The sequence below is a fragment of the Notechis scutatus genome, chromosome 2 (genome assembly GCF_049901735.1).
Source record: "Notechis scutatus isolate UNSWTSFEM ecotype Mainland chromosome 2, rNotScu1.2, whole genome shotgun sequence".
Classification (NCBI taxonomy): domain Eukaryota; kingdom Metazoa; phylum Chordata; class Lepidosauria; order Squamata; family Elapidae; genus Notechis; species Notechis scutatus.
In genome coordinates, this window is record NC_142010.1 from 28470229 (window position 1) to 28476228 (window position 6000).

The window sequence follows — 6000 nt, forward strand, 5'->3', positions numbered from 1 at the left end:
AAGACTCCTTCCCTCTCTCTTTGAGGAGTCTTCTTTCTTTTATTCAGCTGTCTTTAGTTAATATAACCATCTTATTTCTTAGCTTGTTCATCTGGCTGCATGATAATTTCAATTATTAATTGGTTAATTTTACTGTTTGATGATTATGTTGGAATTTAATTTCTTTAGTCTTACATTCTTCATATATTTATTTCCTTCAGGTTTAAATAGTCTTAATTTTCACATTGATGCAAAGGAAGAATACAAAAGCCCAATAACTGCAATGAAAAAACTAAATGTTACAAGCCTAAGAAACAATATCACAGTCATTTCCCTACTTTTATCATCAGATGTTCCTTAGTGTTTAGATCTGGCCTCAGGATTATAATGTAGCATTTGGGGAAGAAGATGCAACCCAACAGTCCAGCACTGGAAGCCAAGATGGAGAAGACCTGAACAATCACCATGGACTTTCCTTTGGTGCTCAGGTAGGTGGGCAGGAAGGAGACCCAAACACTGCAGAAGACCAGCATGCTGAAGGTAATCAGCTTGGCTTCATTGAAGGCCCCAGGTAGATTCCTGGCCAGGAAAGCTACAGTGAAGCAAATGGCAGCTAGGAAACACATATAACCAAGGACAAAGTAAAACATGGTGACAGAGCCTTCATTGCATTGCAGGATGATCTCTCCTGGCTGGGTGTGCAGGTCAGATTCAGGGAATGGAGGAGAAACTCCTAGCCAGATGAAACAGATGAAAATTTGTCCAGCAGAACCAGAAAGGATGATGGAGTTGGCCAAGCTCTTCCCCAACCATTTTCTCACTTTGTTTCCTGGTTTTGAGGCTAAGAATGCCAGCACCACCGTGATCGTTTTGGCCAACACAGATGACACAGCTATTGAGAAGACAATGCTGAACATAGTTTGTCGGAGAAGACAGGTGGCTTTCCTTGGCTGTCCAATGAAGAAAAAAAAGGACAAGAAGCAAAGCAAGAGGGAGACCAGGAGGATGTAAGAGAGGTCCTGGTTGTTGGCTTTGACAATGGGAGATTCTAGATATTTAATGAATATGATTAAAATGAATCCTGTGGATAGGAACAAGAGTAGGGCATTGGACACCAGGACAATGCCCAGATATTCTTCATAGGAGAGGAAACAAATACCTATACCTACACCTACACCTACACACACACACACACACACACACACACACACACACACACACACACACACACACACACACACACACAATATATATATATATATATATATATATATATATATATATATATATATATATATATATATATATATATATATATATATTTCTGAGGTTCTCAGGGTATTTGTATGTGGATCTTTGGTTATTCGGGTTTTCTCCCGCGTAAGATTGGAAGTATCTAGGCAACGTTTCGATGAAGTCTCATTCATCATCTTCAGGCTTCTGTCTTCAGCTCTGTGCTTCTCAGAGTGATATGAGCTTGCAGCTGCTTCTTCCTTTTAACTGCTAGTGGGGGTGTGACTTGATTGGGTGGGGGCTTGGCTGTGTTCTGATTGGGTGGGGGTGTGTTCTCATTGGTTGGGGGGTTTGGCTGTGTTCTGATTGGTTGGTGGGTTGGCCGTGTTCTGATTGGCTGGAGGTGTGTTCTGTTCAGGTGGGGGCTTGGTTGTGCTCAGGTTAGTCAGTTGCTGGGGGATTTGAGCTGGTGAGCTGTGATCTTGCTGTTTGGCTTCGAGTTCGTGGTCCTGCCACATCTTCATGGTGGGGGTCAGTTCGCTTCATGTATGGCTCGGAGGGGTTTGAAGTGGGTAGTGATGCAGCTGCAGTGCGGCTTCTGGTCCGTGGTCGTGTCTCATCTTCTGTGTGGGTGTGAGTCTGCTTTTTACGTGGAAGTGTGGTGGCGGCATCTTGTGTGGCCCTCGTGGGTGTGGGTCTGGTGTCATTTTTCATGTTAGGTACTCGTCTGTTCATGAGGGTGGGTTTCCAAATGGCTGGTAGGCGGTGTTAGGTATAACATTGATACCAAATATGGTTTGGGTGAATAAATATATAAAACTTAGATATCATGGTTTAAGTGCTTATCACTTTAAGCACAATGCTGCAGGCAATTAGCCGATTAAGGGTGCGGTTAGAAGTTACAATATAAGGAAGCATTAGAAGCTGGAAAGCTTACTGCGACTTACTGTGACTGTGACTGTGACTTACTGTGACTAACTGTGAATACTGTTTATACTGTGCCTGTGACCGAGATGATCCTGTCTGCTACTGTTTGCTGATTTACTGCGGAATTCAACTGTTCTACTGTTTGAGCGTCTTGCTGAATATCCAGCGTTTGTTTCTCTGGAGAGAGGCACCGGAGGAGGAGAAGATATCTTTATCGGCTGATAAAGATATTGTAAGGACTCTTAACTTGGACTGTAATAGTGAGTCTTACTGGATGGAAATATAGTGAATGACAAATGGACTGAATGACAATGCTTTAAACTCTAAATGGATTAAAAACTATTTAAACTACAAACAGTGTTTGTGTTCAGTGTGTGTATACTCTGGGGCCCTTCCACTCTCGTTTGGCTGCCTGGCTTGACTACTGCTGCAATACTCTGCTAGGGGTTAATCCCCAAAACACTAACATTGGTTATGGGCCCAGCAGCATAGTCTAACTAACCAGGATATAGCAGAGAGAGTTGGTGTGAGTTGCACATTACTGTAAAAACAAACTGTTTTAATTAGTTTAAAATAGTCAAAATATCTGAAGAGTAATGGCACAAGTAAATTTGTCACAACTGTCCATGATATCCAGGCTGGATGGAACAAACTATGTTTCATGGTCAATGAAATGTAGTTTACTTCTACGCAGAGAAGGTTTGTGGGACATTATAGCAAACCCACCAGATGTGAGTAGCTGGGATCCTGCTGATGATGATGATAACGAAAAGTTACAAGACTTTAAACTGAAGAATGAGCAGGCTTTATGCATCATAGGACTGACTCTCTGTGATCAGCAGCTTGTCCATATTCGTGGAGAAGAAAATGCTGCAAACTGCTGGGAGAACCTCAGGAAGATTTATGTTCGGGACAGTGTAGGAGCACATATAAATCTTACACGGAAGCTTTTTCGAACGCATCTTCAGAGGAATGGAGATATGTTAGTTCATTTAAACTGTATGAAGAGCATTTTTCAAGAATTGCAAGAAAAAGAGCTTATATTTAATGAACTGCAACAAGTCTACATCATATTATCTTCATTAGATCAAAGCTATGATGACTATGTGACTTCATTAGAGGTATTGCCAAAAGAAAGCCTCTCATTAACCAACATAACAGGCAGGCTATTAGAAGAAGCCAGAAGAAGGCGTGAGCGTGACGAGCTGAGAGAAGATAAGAAAGAAGAGAAATTATCTTCAAAGCTTGAAAGAAACCAGCTTAGCAAAATACAGCACATGGAAGAAAAGAATTTATCTTCAACAGCATACACAATTAAAAAATGTTTTAATTGTGGAGGAAGAGGACATTTGGAAAGTTTCTGCAAAAAGGGAAAAAGCCAGAATGTAAAAAAGCCAAAGAAAGCATTTGAACTAGCCATGTTTAGCAACTCTGATGTGAAGAATGATCTATGGGTGGTTGACAGTGGCGCATCCCACTGCATCACAAGAGATAAGACAAAATTTATAAAAATGTCTACAAGCTCTCAACATATATCTCTTGCTAATGGCTGGAATCTGAAAGCAAAAGGTGAAGGTCTTGCACATTGTCCGTGCATAAACCAGGATATAAAAATGTTGTATGTACCGCAACTAAAGTTTAATTTGCTTTCAGTAAGGGTATTAGATAAATTAGGTTATGTAATTACTTTTAAGGATAATAATTGCATAATTGAAAAAGATAACAAAAGGGTAACTGCAGCTTTAAATGGAACATTATATGTCTTAGATAATAGTAAGAAAGGGGAGGCACAGACTGTATTTAATAATATAAAGCCTCATAATGAATGTATCCATTTATTGCATAGGCGTTTGGGGCATGTAAATTTTAAAATGCTAAAACGTACAGTTGAGTTATCTGAAGGAATAAGGTTAAAACCTTGTGATAAATATTTGCGTTGTAATGTTTGCTGTGAAGATAAGAGCAAAGTATTGCCTGCAAATAGGCTAAATGGTTTCAAAACAAAAGAACCTTTAGAAGTAGTATTTGCAGACATAATAGGTCCAAAGAAACCCAGTATGGGGGGTGCTAGATATATACTGAGCATTATGGACCATTATTCTAGATATGGGTTTTGCTATTTAATGAAAAGCAAAACTGAAACATATCAACATTTTATCAATTGGATTAAGTTTGCTGAAAGAAAGTCTAAACGGCAACTGATAACCCTGGTGACAGATAATGGTACGGAATTTATTAATAACAAATTCCAGAACAGACTTAAGGTAGCTGGAATAGAGCATAAGAAGTCTGCTCCATACAGGCCAGAACATAACGCTTTTATTGAAAGAAGAGGCCAAACACTACAGGCAATGGTTAGAACAATGTTAAATGATTCTGGGTTACCTGATTATTTGTGGGGGGAGGCTACAATGTGTGCTAATAACATATTGAACAACGTTGTTAACACAACAACAGGTGAAATACCATTCACCAGGTGGCATGGCAGGAAACCTGACCTAAGTTACCTGCACACATTTGGTGCACCAGCATGGGTGCATATTCCTGCACAACTCAGAAAAAAAGGGCAACATAGAGCTAAACGATTTTTCTTCGTTGGTTATCAGGCAAACCATAGGGCATATAGATTTTGGGAGAAAGGCACATCTAAAGTGTTATGTAGTGCTAGTGCCCAATTTCTAGAACATGAAGGATGGGAGAAATTAGAACAGGATGCCAATAAAGATGTAATTATTGAATCCTATAGAAATCCCATTAGTTAGCCCTGTAACTTTAAAAATAAAGTAAAGAGACAAATACAGGATGAAATAGTGCCCATAAAGGAAGAAACAGATTCAATAGCTGAACAGGATGAGGAAGATGAACAGGTAGTAGTTCAACAAAGTCCTCCTGTAAGCCCTGTAATTCCCAGAAGAACTACACGTGTATCTAGACCGCCTGATAGGTACCAGGCTAACACAGTGTGCCAGATTAATCAAGTTCCTAATTCTGTAGAAGAAATAAAAAAGTATCCTACTAAGGAAAAAGAAAGTTGGTATGCAGCAATGAATAAGGAACTGAATTCATTAAGAGATATGAAAGTGTATGAGAATGCCAAATTACCTGTAGGTAAGAAGTCCATTGGCTGCAAATGGATATTTAAGGTAAAAACAGATAAAGATGGTAATTTAATCCATAAGGCAAGGTTAGTAGCCCAAGGTTTTAGGCAGAATGCCAATGACTACGATGAGGTGTTTGCACCTAGTCTTAAGGCAGCAACCTTGAGGGCAGGTTTAGTGTGGGCAGCTAGTAAAAACTATATAGTTAACCATCTAGATGTGGAAACTGCTTACTTGCACGCCCCATTAAAACATACTATTTATATGAAAAAACCTGTTGGTATTAAAAGTGAAAATAAGAATAATAATGATTGTTGGTTGTTAAAGAAAAGCCTCTATGGTCTTAAACAATCAGGCTATGAATGGAACCAGTATATTGTAAAGGAACTAAACAATATAGGATTTAAAGCTGGTTTAGCCGATCCATGTCTGTTTAAGAGGGAGACAAATGGGAAAGTATCATTATTATTGTTGTTCACTGATGATATTGCATTGATAACTGAAACTAATGATGAAGCAAATAAAATAATAGCATCATTAGGAAAGAGAATAAAGATCAAGCAATTAGGGAGATAAAGAAATATCTCGGTTTAAATATAAAGAAAACACGGAAAGGTTTTAAGATATCTCAGGAAGATAAGATAAGCAAATTGCTAAAAGATTATAAGATGGAGCTTTGTAAGCCGGCTAAGACTCCAATGAGTCAGGAGTTTAGCAACACTGATGAACAAAGCCCGGAGTTTGATAAGGTGATTTATCAATC